Raw genomic sequence first — 16,595 nt, 5'->3', positions numbered from 1 at the left:
GTCCCAGGGGCACTAAAATCTCCATTAATCCTAAAGTCCAGGACAGCTAATGAATCCAAACTGCTGTTCTAGAACTTCTTTTGGATTTTTTTTCCCTTGAAGCTTCCTCTCTCTAGTCCACTGTGGAGAAAAATGTTGGCTGAAAGAATGGACTTCAGCTGGACTCCAAGATATTTATATAGGACAAGCTGTGCCAAGACATTACCAGCTGCTATGTTAATTATTAATGAGGCAGTTTATGTCAATCATCTGAGTAGAGAACCAAAGAAGGTTGTTTTATTATAAATCACCTGGTTAGAGGCCAGTGTCCTGGAGCACTGTGCTGTCATTTACCACACTTGGACTTCTCCCTAAGCTGCAATGTCAAAGATCTGAGATGTTACTCTGGCTAAAGCTCCTTCTTTCCAATCCGCCACACCTTTGCAGCTTCTAAATTATTTAAAGAAAATTGTCAACACCAAGATAAGTTTGTGGCAGGCTGCAAGGTCTAAAAACTTTAAAAAATTATAATAAATAAGAAGAGGACAGGAAAAAAATAAGGATTCCTCCCCCTCCCTCCCTCCTGCCCCCAATATGTTTCATGCTTAAAGTCATGTCATTATTTCTCTGATGGCATGGTCTTCTTCAGCAACGAAGGACACACGTACACACACACACACACACACACACACACACTATCAGCTTGGAAGCAATGCTGTGGAAGCCGTTGACACTGCAGACATTCCTAAGTACACCAAAAAGATGTCGATGCTAGTTAGGCAGGGCTGTGATATCTGAATTAACTAAAAAGGAGGAAAAAAATGCTGAACGGATAGCTTCCAAAAAGAGGCTTTTCACTCTTACTTGAGTAATATTTAAAGCATCCGCCCCATCGTTTGTTTTGGACAAACTCCACTTGGTATTACCTTTGAGGGACTTAGCAAGCAGATTTTCAGCGACTTGAGCACAATAAAAATCTGTCCAGTGTTGCCTTCTACAGAATGAGTTTCCTCTCCCTGTCTCCAGCTTTGGAAGAAGGCACTCCCTCTGCCGATGCGGGATTCTGCAATGTGTCAAGGAGCCCCTGAAATGCTTCCTCAGCTTTCGTGTGTGTGTGTGTGTGTGTGTGTGTGTGTGTGTGTGTGTGTGTGCGCTTTCCCTTGCGTTTGCCAAAGCCCTTGTGTGCGAATTGTTAACAAGCCCGGTTAAGGGATTTGCTCATGCAAACATACATCTGAAAAGAGAGTCGTCCCCTCTTACCCCTTTCCTCATTCCGCTTATCCAGACCCGCTCTTTAGGGGGCCACTTCCAAGCGTGAGGGTGTGGGGGATATTACACTGGAACACTCTGAACCCCAGCTCCACAGTCATGCCCACGCACAGCCCCAGGAGCGCGTGTGTTTACACACACACACACACACACACACACACACACACACACGCACACAGAGGCTAAACAGGACAGAGCGGTACACACCCCTCACCTGGTGTTTGGGGAAAGTGGGATGTGGGGGCGGAGTGGCTTGGGGCAGGGAGGCGCGCAGGCGCTCAGCTGGCAGGACGGTTGCCGGACCCTTCGGTCCTGCACTAGGGAGAAAAGAGTTGAATAGTTCCCGGGATCAGTTGGTGGAAGCTGCTGTCCGGTCCTCGGCTACTTCGCCTCGGCCGCGGCTGCAGTGGTGGCGGCTGCGGGAGCGGGAGCATCAGCAGCACTCGTTTGCTGCCAGAGAGCGTCTGCGCGTTGACAGCAGCCTTAAGTCTCGCTGGGCTCCCCAGCGGCAGCAGCAGCGGCAGCAGCAACAGCTTCCCCACAGCCCCGCGCACACGCTGGCGGAGCCCGCGCCCGACGCTTCTGGTGCTGGTGCTGCAAGGTAAGTGAGGCAGTTCCCATCTCTGCAAGCGTCCCTGCCCGGGTCCCTCAGAGATGGGGGAAAAAGCCTTGCAACTCCCCTCCTTCCTTCTCCTCCATACTCCGTGCCCTCCTGGGGCCAAAAAGGACGACAGGGGGCATCTCTCGCCCCCAAAGAGTTTTCACTTTGTCCCCCTACCCCTAATCTCTAACTCCGGTGGCCCTAGGGGGCGGCTGTTTCCCACTTGTAGATCGACGACCCTCAATAGAGCTGCTGCTCGGGGCTGCAGAGGCGTCTCTGGGAGCTCAATGTCACGGAGCAGGAAAGTAGGCAGGAGAGAGAAGGAGGGCCGGCTGATCCCCAGGAGCCGGGGGGTTTGCCAGTTTTGCAGCGAAGCGAGGGGAGGTTGCGCTGTAAGTGAAGGAGAGAAGAAAGAGGGACGGGGGAGAGGGCAAGTTAGAGCGACCCATCTGTTGGCCGCCTCCTCTCTCCCTCAGCTGGGGAAAACGCCAGTTGAAGTTATGGCTATGAGTATATTCGGTGTCCAAAACGGGATAGTGGTGGGGAGTTTTTCGTAGAGGGGGTTGCTGTTAGTGATGAGGGAGAAAGTCCGAGCCCTTCGTTCCCAGTCTCCAGCGAGCTTGGATCCCAGCTCAAACTGGAGGTGGTGGGTGGGGAGAGAAGGGAGACCAAGTGATGTGGGGTGGCATGAGATAGAGGGGAGAAGGTCCCCAAAGTTTGTGCTTGTTTCCAGCGCTGAGCGCCAAATCCACTGTAGGCATAGCTGGTTGAAGGTGGCAGAGCTGGGTGGGAGGATGCTGTGGGATTGCGGAAGGGTTGATGGGGGAGAGAGGAGAAGGAGGGGGGAGTGCCATCTGTTTCACCACTGTCAGATGCGGGGGCCATCAGAGGGGGGAATAGAGCTGGCAAGATATTTCTTTCCCAAAGTGCATCTCCTTAACATCCCCCGACTCTTGAAGTAACATATTTTTAATACTTATCTGGATGGGATGTTCCTGAAGTGGAGGCGTCAGGGGATGTGGTGGGCAGAGCCTGAAAAAATTCAGAATTGCAGGGTAATGACTAACAAGGGTGCTCACCTCTACAAACGTAAAATAAAATCACTTTGTTAGCTCTCGAAAGTTGCTGGGGAGGAGAGGAGAGGAGAGGTCCACTTTTCTTGAATATATTTTGTGGTTTGATTTTCTGTTGTTTTGTCCATGACTGCTTATTGCTTGTGCATTACACCGATGCACCTACAAGTTTTCATGGAAGTACAGAAAAAAGGTGGGATAAATGGAGAAACCCAAAACATCACCATTTGTTTGCTAGTGTCCTCTAGTCAAAAGCACTGGCAACTGCATATTCCATGGTGCTGTAGCAAAAATGGTCATTGAATTTAAGCATTCTTTCTGCAAAGTCAGTATGCTTTATTTTTCTATGCCCTTCAGTGTTCTGAATTTTTAAAAAATTCTTCAATAATTTTCAAACCATGTTTGCCATTCAAAATCTCCTCACTTTTCCTTGAGTTTTATTTAATATATCATATATAATAGACTTACATTTATGTATGGCATAAGCTTATTTATTTACTTTTTTAAAGACAAAAATAACAGGTTTATTTCAAATAGGTCAATGTCTTTAGCAATCCATTACATTTGCTTGGCACATTTTTGTCCTCTGAGCTTTTTAAGGTGTGAGCTTTTGTTTGGTTAGAATTGCTAGCTAGATATTCTGCATTTCTACTAGCAGGCCTCTTCATTTCTTTTATGGCTAAAAAAGCCTTTGGAAAGGTGTAATATAGTTTTCTTAACAGAACATGTCTAGCTTAAGAATTCATCTTGATCTAATTATATCACAAAGCCATAACTAGTTTGCAGCGTAACCCCTCTTTCATCCTCTACTTAATTTGTGAGGCATTTCATTTTCAAGGTATAATAAAAGTAAGGTTGAGCCCTGAGTATCTTCATGGTTTTCATATAGGTTTAATATACATGCTACTTAGTGGATTTAAGGAAAATGATATGTAGAAATGATAGAATTTAAAAAAAAAAAAAAGATTCGTAGAGGAAAAAAGCCAAGACTTGAACCTATCCTAATTGAACAGGATTGGGGAATGAAATGGGGGAGAAAAATCTCATCTCTGCTCAAACCAGAGAAGGAAGTGTCATGAATGTTTTGGTGCTAAAATATTACTGACTACTGGGACATGACTGCTGAAGGAGAAAACTTTTTTAAAAGGTGTAACTAATAAAGGAAGATATGGGTGCTTCAGAACACTGCAGCACTATCCATCACCAATTATTGACATTACTAAGAGGAATTGCACATTCATCATTTGCCATTATATACAGCAGGATTAGGGAGCATTTTGGAAGAAAATGCCAAGAAAATCCAACAGCATGTACTTGTGATATTCAAAGATAAGGAGTGAGGAACATGGATGGAATCTAGTCATTGAAATAGGTTCAAAGGAGCTCCTAAAAGGACCTATTTATGAGCAAAGTTAGTGGCTCAGTTGTCATCAATGGACTATATGCTTTTTTTAAAAAAAGGAGTGATAACTTCTAGCAGGATTAAGTGCCATTTCTATAAAATCTTTGGTTCACTTAAGCAAGCAGGTGTTGCTTAGTTCCTCTTCTAATTCACTTGATGATTTGTCTTTCTAACTTTCAGGCTGGACAGCAGTGTTGGGTGCTTTCCCCCCCCTTATTGCCCTCTTCACTTGTTTCTTATCTTCTTTCTCCATTTTGCTCTTTGTCCACTTTTGGGAGGTAGGGGGGGCTTTATGTCTTTGTTCCTGATCATGTTTCTGTGTTTAGTCCTTCTTCCTTTCCAAATGTTTTTCCATTTAAATTTTCAGTCTGCCTTTATTGCTATACCCCTGCCTTCTATAGTGCTGTCTCTCTTTCCTACCATCTTTTTTTTTATTCCTCAGAAATTCATCAGCAGGTACTGGTTCTTATGCCCCTCAGGTGGAATGCTGTTCTTACCATCATGAAGGGGTTAAAAAAGGGAGAGCCAAAGGGAATGGGAAAGTGAGTGAGTGAGTAGGACAGTGGATGATTCTTTCAGGTTTGAGGGTTTCTCACAGTTGAATCTTCCTTTCCTGGCACTTATGTTATAGTTGATGCTGTTTTTTATTTTGAAAAGTGATTGGCCAGAGAGATATTTCCCAGGGTAAGGTTGTTGAGAGCAGGATAGAAGGTTTTGGTTGACTCTACGTTTTTATTTTCTTCTCTTTTTAGCTTTCATTTTTCTTGCTATATACTCCCTACTAAAATATTTGTGAATTATGTTGCCTTGTTTTTGTTTCCCACCTTCATTTTCTGTTTCCTTTATTTTCCTTTTTACCTTAAATTAGTCAAATCTCTATCTTATCTTATTTTTGTCTTGATTTTTTTCCTTTTCCTTACTACTTTTACTCACTGTAATTCCATTTTATTAATGTGTTGTACCACCACCATTCCTCCACCCCAAAAAAGGAAGAAAACTTGGCATTCATTGTGCACTTCCTTCTATTTACATTTTTCAAAATTTTTTTTTCTTTTTTTCTGCTCCCAACTCCAAGAAGAGTCTTATTAATTCAAATTAACTCAATCTAAATAGGACTGAAGTTTTTTGGGTTCTTATTGAGTAGCAGATAATTAAAACAGGAAATGTATATATTTTGGATATTCATGGTTTTCTGGAGTTCTGATTGATTTCTTACAGAATTCATTGGTTGTGTGAAAATAGTAAGATACTGTAGAGGAAAGACTGTAGACTGGACATTTTGAGACTGGCTGTAGCTGTGTATATTTGGGAAGGCTACTTAACCGTTTGAATCTCCATTTCCTGGTCTGTAAAATAATGAGGTTTGGGTGGTCTCTAGTGTTGTTTCTCTGATGGTAAGTGTATATGAATGATAGCTTTGTGGGTACAAGAGAGGTTTGGGGTACGGAGCAAGGATAGCTTTTGTTGTATAGGTTTTCTTGACAATATGCTACCTTCTTGTATGAATACTTCATATTAAAACTATAATGTTGATTACATTTATTTATTTTTAAATTTATCTTAAGATGACAGATTCTTTATGATAGGACAGTACTAAAACTGCTGGCATTCTCTCATCTAACCCATGTCAATTAAGTCAATAGCAGCAGGCCTTAAGTACAGATACACTACCATAATAACCTTTGTGTAGCTTTAAGTTGTTCAGCTATTTATAATTGATTTCAAAAGGGATTTATGTGTTTTTTAGAAGTCAGTAAAAGTCAAAAATGTAGATGATTGCTTACAAATGAATAAAAACAAATCACCCTTTTGTTTTTCATCCATGATGCCATACCAACACTATGCTCCCATAAACAGCAGAAATAGATCAAAATATATGTGGTCTGATATCTTTAAAAAATGATCTTGCTTTCATTCTTCCTTTATGGAAAAACATTTTAGCTCCTTAATGTAGACAATTTTGTCACTCAGAAATGAAAATGATCGATATTCATGAGTTTAGGAGAGCAATTTTATTTGGGGAATGGATATGAAATGAAATGTCTAAGTATTTGAATTTTTGAATTTATGACAGAAAATAATACTGTTGTTGTTTTTTAATAGGGAGTAGGTATTTAATCCTATCCTGCCTAACTCAGGCTAAAAACAGTCAGCATTTTACAACTGAAACCATAGCCATTATATTAAGCTTCTCAGCTCAACAAAGACTGAATGAATGACAAAAATAACTATATTATCTGAGAGATGATATCTTCCTGTAATAACCCCCCAAAATATACCAGGCCTAAGTTTGTGTGGGGTCCTACTCAATTTCAGATGTACATGCACAATCATTACTATTAAAAAAAAAACTTGATATAGGACTGCTTGTCTCTGCTTGCTGATCATTTGCAAATAGATTCTGGTTTTATATCCTTTTTTCCATCCAAAATGGGAAATGGATCCACAATATAACCATGAATTAAGCATTTCTATAATCTTGACTGTTTAAGCAAAATATCATTTCCAATTGCATTTTCTCAAATAATACAACATTCATTTTCTTTAAATTTATTTTTCTAACTTGTTGGTGTGAGTTATATATACTTAACATTACAGCTGTAAAGGTACCAGTGAAATGGGGGGGAAAGGTTCGTGTGTGTGTGTGTGTGTGTGTGTGTGTGTGTGTGTGTGTGTGGTTTTTTAAGCAAGGCCAACTGTACAAGTAATTAAGTTCATACTTTTTTAGTCCAAAGGTAATATTACTTTGTCATTAAAAACATGGAAAGTTTTACAGAAAGCTGTGATTTTCTTTGAGTACTGTTTGAAATTGGCACCCTTTGACAGTTTATATATTTTCAAATACTTTTAAAATATTAGTGCTACTATGTAGGAAAATAGCTTTGGCAAGATCGTGTTTGCACACCCGTCTATTCTAAAGTTCTTTTGGCTTCTTCTGGTTGTTGGTCTTTCATTCTTGAAGAGGACCAATGACATCATAGATAAATATGATTGACAAACTCTTTCAGGCTGAATCGTGGGGACTTTTAGATCTGGAAGAACCCTAAGTTTATATAGTTTAATCTTATTGACAGTTGGGAAAACTGAAAGTAAGAAAGATCATTTTAGAATGTTTTTAGATTTGGTCTAGGAATTAAGCTTCATTTTGTTTTCAAACACAGAAGTTGCTATTGATAAATCAAGATTTAACCCTTGGAAGAGTTGTGTGAAATCTCAGAAGATCTTGAATTTTGGTATTATTTTGAGGTGAGAAAATTTTTCTAGACATATTAGGTAGGAGATGTAGTGCCTTTTGTTTTTTCATTGAAAGAAATCTGTTTTTAGAATAGGTTTTATTGATAATTTTATTTTTACAACAATTATTTAAGCCTGCACACCACCACCATCAAGTGAACCCTCTGTTGAAACGAAGAAAATCAGTTAAGCAAAACCCAACTGACACAGTAACTGCATCTTACATTCTGTAACATTCTGTGCCTTTTGTCCCCTACCTATCTACTGCAAAGTGGGAGGTGCCTCTTCTTTAAGGTCAGGATTGATCTTAATGACTATTTTTAAGACTATTGATGAGGTGACATGTTCAGGATCCCACAGTTAGTCAGCGGCAGAGTCAAGACTCTGTTACTCTGATATCCAGTCCCAGGCACTTTTTCCCTATTGAGTACAGTGGTTTTTTTCATCCATAATTACCAGTTTAAAAAAAACAAAACAAAAATTTTTAAGCATATTGAAGCCAGCAATCATGCTAATTCTTTAATGTGTGTTTCAAGCACCAACTAGTAATCCTATTCCTTTTGAAGGCACTCAGAATTTGGTGATGTCCATTTGTGACAAGTTCGTTAAAATGCCTATGAAATGGTTTGGCATAATTTTTTTTTTATTTTACAAAAGCAGTTATATAGTGCCTACTGTGTTCCAAGCACTGCGCTAAGTGCTTTTTTTAAAAACAAAAAACAAAACAAAACAAATGTTATTTTATATGATCTTTTCAACAGCCCTTCAAGGTAGGTGCTATTATCCCATTTTATAGTTGAGGAAGATTTAGGCATACTGTGTCTTGCCCAGGGTTACACAGCTAGTATTCAAGGTTATTTGCAGTTAGGTTGCAGGATTTGGAGTTAAGACCTGGATTCAAATTCTGGCTCTGTTATCTGCGTGACCTTGGGTAAATCCCAATCTCTCTGGGCTTCAAAGAAAAGTTTAGACTAGATGGACTCTGAAGTCTCTTCCAGCTCTAAATATATGTTTCTATGATGAATGTTTCAGAATATCAGTGTGTATACCTACAAGTCTCTTATATATGTGTGCATGTATTTATGTATACATATATTGGTGATCATGAACACATAAATTTTGATTTCATATAAATGCAATTTATTTCCCCAAATGAGTTAGTAATTACATTTTAATATACAAAGGTATCAAATGCTGATGATTAAGCATTTCTTCATATTAACTGATATGGATAACATTATTGGATATATTATCTGATTTAATTATTAATGCCAGAGACTCTAAAGGTACATTGTCATTCTTGCCAGGGAAATTTTTGGCAACCATTAGTTTTTGAGTGTTTAGTTTGGAACTTACTCTGCATCTTTAAATCCCTTCACTGGTATTTTCTCATTGATCTCTCCTTATTTTCTTTAGGTGATCAGTCACATGAAAGAGAATAGCATTGTTGTGCGCTTGCAAGGACATCACAGTGACTCTTGCAAATAACTTGTTTAATCTTAGTGTTGCTGAGTTTTGACTTTGCTTCAGGATTTTCAGAAGGTGCTGAGTAAGTTAACATATAGCTTCTAATGCACATATTTTCATAATTGTGTGTGCTTTTGAGGAATTTAGCAGGACCTCAATTTTTTATGCCTTCCTGTTGGTATATATTGCAAAAGAAGTGGCATGATGTGAATTTGTCTGTATGGAGGGGAGAAAGAAGGGATGTTGTGTCTCTTAAAATAACATTTTTACAAATTATAATGTTTCTTATTCATGTAATCAAGTATGATATGGAGGAAAACTTTGTTGTGCCCATGTAACTATGTTCTTCAGGATTCATAGATATGAAATAAGATCATACCAACAGACATATATACTTGAGTGCATGTTTGTTATATTGATTTAAAACAATTCTGATTCTGTGATTTTGATGATCCAGAGAACTCCTTGCTGTGGAAATTCCCTTTTGTGTAACTTGTAGTCTTAATAATAATACTAATAGTACTTAAGAGCTTACAAAGCACTTTGTTAATATGGTCTTACCTTATATCCACAACTCTGGGAGGTAAGTGATATTATTATTTTCATGTTACAGAGGAGGACAGGTAGAGGTTAAATGACTTGCTCAGTGTTAACACAGCTGAGATAGGATTTGAAATTGGGTCATTCTGATTCCAAGTCCAGCACTCAATATCCACTGTGCAGCCCCCTGCCTCTAGAGAGTCACCTGCACTGTTGAGTGGGTCGTGACATTAACCATGGTCAGAGTTGGAATCCATTCTTTTTGATTCCAAGGTCAGCCTTCTATCCATGTTTCTTCTGTTAAATTCATAATATGGTACATGTTTGACCAAAACAGTGAACACAAGTTTCCCTGTACATATTAACAAATGAGAGGCAATATGGCATAGATAGAGAACCTCAGGGCCAGGAATACCTGGGTGCAAGTGCTACCTCTGACACGCTGATGTGCCCCCAGGTAAGTAATTTAACCTCCCAGTCATCTGAGTAACTCTCTTAGACGATCAGTTGAAAAGAAGGTGCTGATATACGATGATAGGAATAGCCTCACAGGGGAATTCCTTACACTACTGAAATCACCAGTCTTTTCTCTATTGCTATCTTGATGTAGTGAAAGACTCTCTTGTGCTCTCTCTCCTTATGTAGTCTATTCCTTTACCTGAGTGCTGAGGTAGCATCACATTTTTTGAGTGAAAAGCCTTAAACTCTGGACCTGTAAAACTATTTAGAACAACTCTCCTTGCTTTGAAGGGTTTCTCCCAAGCCGTAGTAATCAATAAAGGCCAATGTAGGTAAGCTTCTGAAGGGTTCTCCCTCTCTCAAGCTGTAGGTGGCACTAAAGAGCAAAGAACCCTTTTCACAATCAAGTCTTCAAAAAGAAGAAAATCTGTTTTCTCTAGTCAACTCCCAGCATCAGAAATTTCCTCCAGTCAGATCAGTTCCCCACATCAGCTACAAAACTTGTCTGTAGTCAGATGGTTTCAGCTGGGTTCTGCTTCTTCTGACTTCTCTTAGCTCCATTGGCTTTTATGTTCTGTGTTCTCTCTTCTGATACCTTGGTTTATGTAAATCATTTCTCTTGTCAGCTTTGACTCTGGTCTCAGCATCTTCCTTGTGCCAAGTTAGGGCCTTCTCATGTGTAGTCACCCACTTAGATTGGGAAACTCAAAATCTACATTTTTTTGTCAGATATGACATAAATACACAATATACAATTGTCACATAGTTTCCCAAACAGTTATTTTATTTAGTTTCCCAGCTATAAATCTAAAAAGAGTTAGCTGGGAGACAATGTACTGCCATCATTTTTATCACCAGTAAGAGTTGCTTTCTCTCAGATACTCAAGAACTGTCCATGTTTCTGCTTTTTTTCTCAGTCTTTTTCCCAAAATCTTTTCCTGCCAGTTTCAGTAATAATAATGCCCACAAAATAAAGGGGCAGTGCCTTACATTTATATCAGAATACTTTTTAATTAAGGACTTATAAATAATTAACACTTTAAACATTTAAGAAAAAAGAAATAAAATCTGTACAAGGTTTTAAACTGTACTCTACCTTTCTGTGCCTCAATCAGTAATTCAGCAGTGTTAACTCATTTCTATAATGTTTTAAGGTTCATGAAATGCTTTTCTTCCAATAGCCCCAGAAATAGGTAAAGCAAATATTCTTATATCCATTTTACAGATGAGGAAGCTCAAATTCAGAGAGGAGGAAACCACTCAAAGACCAGACCAGTTTAGACATCAAAATTCTGCATATTTTACACTGTCAGAATTACCTCAGAATTTAATCCTACGCATGTAGAGTTTTAATAGGTTGAAAAAGGCTTCCCTTAATTGTGCCTCTCTTGCTCCATACCGCTAGTCAAGATACACTTGTCCTGAATGACCAAAACCGTAACTAGTATTTGTGGAACAGACATGAATCTAAGATGATTCCCGAGTGTTTGCCATAGAGTATGTAGCAGTTACTGAATGCATGCAGAGAACACGAATAGAACATTAGTGTGAGAACAAGGAGAGAAAATTATTATTTTAAAAAAATTTAATTTATTGGTTTTCAGTTTTCAACAATCACTTCCATAATTCTTAAATTTTCTCCCCCTTCCTTTCCCCTCCCTCCCCAAGACAGCATGCAGTCTTATATGAGTTCTACACATACGTTCTTATTAAACACATTTTCACATTAGTCATGTTGCATAGAAGAATTAAAATGAATGGGAGAAGCCTTGAGAAAAACCAATCAAAATAAAACACAACACAAGAGAAAATAGTCTCTTTTATTCTGAGTTCTGATTCCGTAATTCTTTCTCTGGATGTGGATTATATTTTGCCTCAAGAGTCCTTTGGGAATGTTTTAGGTCCTTGCATTGCTGTGAAGGGTTAAGTCTATTTGAAACAGTCCTCACACTATGGCTGTTACTGTTGTAATATTCTCCTGGTTCTGCTCATTTCACTCAGCATCACTTCATTTAAGTCTTTCCTAAAGTCTGACTGTTCATCATTTCTTATAGCACAGTAGTATTCTATTACATTCTTATACCCCAACTTGTTCAGCCACTCCTCAATTGATAGACATTCTCTCAATTTCCAGTTCTTGGCCACCACAAAAATAGCGCTATAAATATTTTTGTACATGTACAAGATGTACATGTGCATTTCCCATTTTTATGATTTCTTTGGGATATAGCCCTAGAAGCGGTATTACTGGGTTAAAAGATATACACATTTTTGTAGCCCTTTGAGAATAGTATGAAATTGTTCTCCAGAATGGTTGGATCAGTACACAGCTCTACCAAGAATGAATTAGTGTTCCAACTCTCCCACATCTTCTCCAACATTTATCTTCTTCCTGTTTTGTCATGTTAGTCAATCTGATAAGTGTGATGTGGCACCTCAGAGTTGTTTTAATTTGCATCTCTCTAATCAATAGTGATTCAGAGCATTTTTTCATATGACTATAGATAGCTTTAATTTCTTCCTCTGAAAACTGCCTGTTCATATCTTTTGACCATTTATCAATTGGGGAATGACTTGTATTCTTGTACATTTGAGTTAATTTTCTATGTATTTTAGAAATGAGGCCTTTATCACAGACACTAGTTGTAAAAATTCTTTCCCAGTTTTCTGCTTCCCTCCTAATCTTGGTTGCATTGGCTTTGTTTGTGCAAAACCTTTTCAATTTAATGTAATCAAAATTACCTGTTTTGTACTTCAGAATGTTCTCTATCTCTTGTTTAGTCATAAATTTCTCCATTCAAGGAGAGAAAATTATTAAAGTGATATGAAACACTGAGTCAGTGCACATGTTCCTGGCCATTGATTGGATGCACATCCTCAAAAATTTGTGAATATTTTCAAATATGAGTATCCCCAATTTCCAGGTCTGCCCTAGGACAAACCTTGATTTAGGGAGTGTGGATAGACTGATAATCAAAGCTATAATCTCAAGGTAGCCTGGTCCATTGGTGAATTTAATTGTGTACTTTATTCCAGTGCCTTGCCATGGAATGATATTTCAAGCTCTGGGAGATAGAAGATGTGAGACTTATGAATGACACAGTTCTGACCAATCAGTACTCCCCAACTATGATAAAGAGAACACCCTGCATGGGAGTGGGTGAGCCAGAATATAAGAGTGATTCCTTGTCATTTGATAAAAAAAAAAAAAAAAAAAAAATTAGCAAAAGGGAGAGGTGGATGGAAGGACAAGGTAAAAATAGCATAATAAAGTAATTTGGAATTAAACAACAATCATTTATTAAATGCCTCCTAAATGGACCATCAGCATGGGGTAATTGATAGAGAACTAACCTCATGTCTGACATATACTGCCTGTGTGACCCTGAGCAAATCATTTAATGTCTCATTTCCCCAGGCAACATCCCTTGAAGACAAAATAGTTGCAGAGAAGGTGCCAGTCTGCATTGATTATAGTTGCTCAGTTGGAGTTGTCCACACTGAAGAAGTGAGAGGGAGAGAGAATATATGTCTGTGTATGTGTTTGTATATATGTATGTGTATGTATATGTATATGTATATATATGTCCATGTATGTATATGTCCATGGGGAAGAAAAAAAGCCATTTCCTCTCTTCAGGGGAATACATTTATGGGGAAGATGTCAGATTAACATACAGATAAACAATTGAAATGCAATTTGAAGAGTTAGAAATGGCTAGCAATGGAAAGATGGAGAAAGACTTCCAGTGGGAAGTTGGACCTGCTAAGGATTCTGACCACACCCCTCCCCTGCTTAAAAAGCTACAGTAGCTCCCTATTGCTCCTAATGTAGAGTATAGACACTGTATTGAAAACCCTTTACAATCTGGCTCTAGCTTACATTTCCAAACATTTCACATTACTCCTACTCAAGTATTTTGCATTCTGAAAAATTGTCTATTTGTTCCTTGAAAATACCATTTCTTCTTCTGCCTCCGTGTTTTTGAAAAAGCTATCTCCCAGACCTAGAATAATCTTTCCCTAGTCTTTTGGAATCTCTAGCTTCCTTCCAGGTATGGAGCTTTTTTCCAACCCAAGGCTTTTTCTGTTCATCTCAGGTTCTCTTGAAATTGATTTTAATTACTTTTGTATGCTTTGTATCTTCTTTTTTAAAAAAAACACATTATATTATGTGCACCTTCCCCATCCCACCAAAACACACTTCCCTAGTAGTAGAATTAAGGTTCTTGAGAGTAGGGGCTATTTTGATTTTTTTTGTCTTTGTATTTCCAGTGACTTGGACAGTGCATAGCACATAGCAAGCATTTAAATGTTCTTTTGAGTTAAGAGTTGAAAAGTAAAGTTGAAAATGCATGCGGAATAATCTATATAAAATCATGGTATCAGGAAATGGAATGCTAAGTTTGGGGAACAGGAAATAGGCTGTAGCTGCACCATCAAAGACCTTAAATACCAAGCTTAGGAGTCTGTGTTCTGTCCAAGAGACCAAATCACTCAAGATTCTTCATCAGCGAAGAGACACAGAAAGACCTGTACTGTCTTATTTTTGTAGCAGCTATGTGAAGGATACTTTGATTAAGGGAGATTCTGGATGCAACTAGCAAGATGTATTAAGAGTTATATTAGGGTGGTGATAGTGTGAATGTAGAAAGGAGTGAAGTCGAGATGTTGTGGAGGTAGAAATGATAAGACTTAGCAACTGATTTGATATGGGTGAAAGTAATTGAGGAGAAATGAAAAAAAGATGACTTTGAGATTTTGAATCTGGGTTGTTAGAAGTATGGTGGTATGGAAACAGAAAGAGGGAAGTTTGGAGAAGGGGTAGGTTTAAGAGGGAAGATGAGTTCAATTTTAGATATGTTGGGTTTGTGGTATGGAATGGGAACTTGAGAGAGATTAAGGAATCATCAGCATAGACATGATAATCATGGAGGTTGATGAGATGCCCAAGTGGAAAAGTATGTAGAGAAATGAGGGGCTAGAGTGGGATAGAGGGGTATTTATGATTGTATTGATTACAGTATGATTATACTTATGATTAAAAGGCACGATATGGATGATGATCCAGTAGAGAACCCTGAGAAAGGGAAGAGGATTCTTAGAAAGACATGAGACCCAGGAGAGCTCAGTGACATGGAACTGATGATCTAGGGTGAGTCAAGTGCCCTGGTGCAGCATCTACCACATGGGGTCAAGGGAAATCATTCAAATCCCTCTTCAACAAGAGTGTTGCTCTCTGTTCCTCTCACAGGCTGTTTCTTCTCCAGGTTAAGCACCCACGGTTCCTTCAATAGCAAATGAACTGTTCTCCATGCCTCTTACCATCCTGCTTGTCCTTTGCTGGAATGTTCTAGTTTATTTGTGGTTTTCCTAAAACGTTGTGCCCAGAACAAAACACAATATTCTACATGTGTTCTGAGGGAATCAAATATTAATTAATTAGGCTAATTAATTAGTATAATGGGACTATCACCTTCCTTATTCTGGATACTATGTTCCTCTTAATAGAGCCAAAGTTAGTATTAAATTTGGAGGGGGGAAAGAGGGCTACCACGTTGTACTTTTGATTTTTATCAATACTGCAGTCCATTAGGCTATCCAAGTCTTTTCAAAGAAACTTGTCTTCCCATGCTACCCCATTCTATACTTTTGAAATTATTTTTTAAACTTAAGTGTAAACCTTTACATTTTTCCCAGTTTTATTTCCTTTTATTCTGTTTCATCTGTCAAGATCTTTTTTTGGATCCTCTTATCCTGTTAGTTATCCCTCTTAGCTTTGCCTCATCTGAAACTTTGATAAGTATTCAGTAACTTCATAGAGAATAATTTATCAAAGTATTGATTAGCATAGGATCAAGTACAGATCTCAGGGCTGTGTCATTGAAACTTTTCAAATTGACAATGAAACTAATGACTACACTTTTAGTGTAGTTATTCAGCCACCTAATTAATTGTACTGTCATGTAGCGCAGATTTCTCTGTCTAATCCACAAGCATTACATCAAAGATTTTGTCAAATGATTTGCTGAATATGTATATAGACATTACCTAGCATATTTCAATGGCCTCTTAATTTGTCTTTCTGCCTTAAGTCTATCCCTGCTCCAATCCTCACAAATGCCAAAGGGATTTTCCTTAATGGTAGGTAAGGCCTTATCACTTGTAACTTGGTCAACTCTAGTGACTCTGAAAGATGTTGTCTAGGCTCTTTTTTTGATCATGGCTTTCAGGTAGTCTCATAATTTTTAAATTGTGTGTACTGGATCTATTTTCCAGGTCATATATTTTTCCAGTGAGATATTTTACATTGTCTTCCATTTTTTCATACTTTTGGTTTGGTTTTGTAATTTCTTGATGTCTTATAAAGTCATTAGCTTCCATCTGCTCCATTCTAATTTTTAAAGAACTATTTTCTTCAGTGAGCTTTTGAACCTCCTTTTCCATTTGGTTAATTCTGCTTTTTAAAGCATTCTTATCCTCATTGGCTTTTTGGACCTCTTTTGCCAATTGAATTAGCCTATTTTTAAAGGTTTTATTTTCTTCAGCATTTTTTGGGGTCTCCTTTAGC

General features: G+C 38.4%; 1 protein-coding gene across 5 annotated transcripts in view; it reads left to right on the top strand.

Annotated features, from left to right (window-relative positions):
• Positions 1 to 1,175: 1,175 nt before the first annotated feature.
• Positions 1,176 to 16,595, top strand: part of ZNF385B (zinc finger protein 385B) — a 510,100-nt gene continuing 494,680 nt past the window's right edge. For 4 of the 5 annotated variants that reach the window (XM_072612530.1, XM_072612529.1, XM_072612528.1 and 1 more), the window contains exon 1: positions 1,176 to 1,849. The gene's annotated coding sequence lies outside the window, so the exon portion shown is untranslated. Of the gene's footprint in view, positions 1,850 to 2,636; positions 9,108 to 16,595 lie in introns of those variants that run through there. The other variant, XM_072612527.1, reaches the window with a different exon arrangement.

The sequence above is a fragment of the Notamacropus eugenii genome, chromosome 5 (genome assembly GCF_028372415.1).
Source record: "Notamacropus eugenii isolate mMacEug1 chromosome 5, mMacEug1.pri_v2, whole genome shotgun sequence".
Lineage (NCBI taxonomy): Eukaryota > Metazoa > Chordata > Mammalia > Diprotodontia > Macropodidae > Notamacropus > Notamacropus eugenii.
This window is presented reverse-complemented; position numbering and strand designations above follow the sequence as displayed.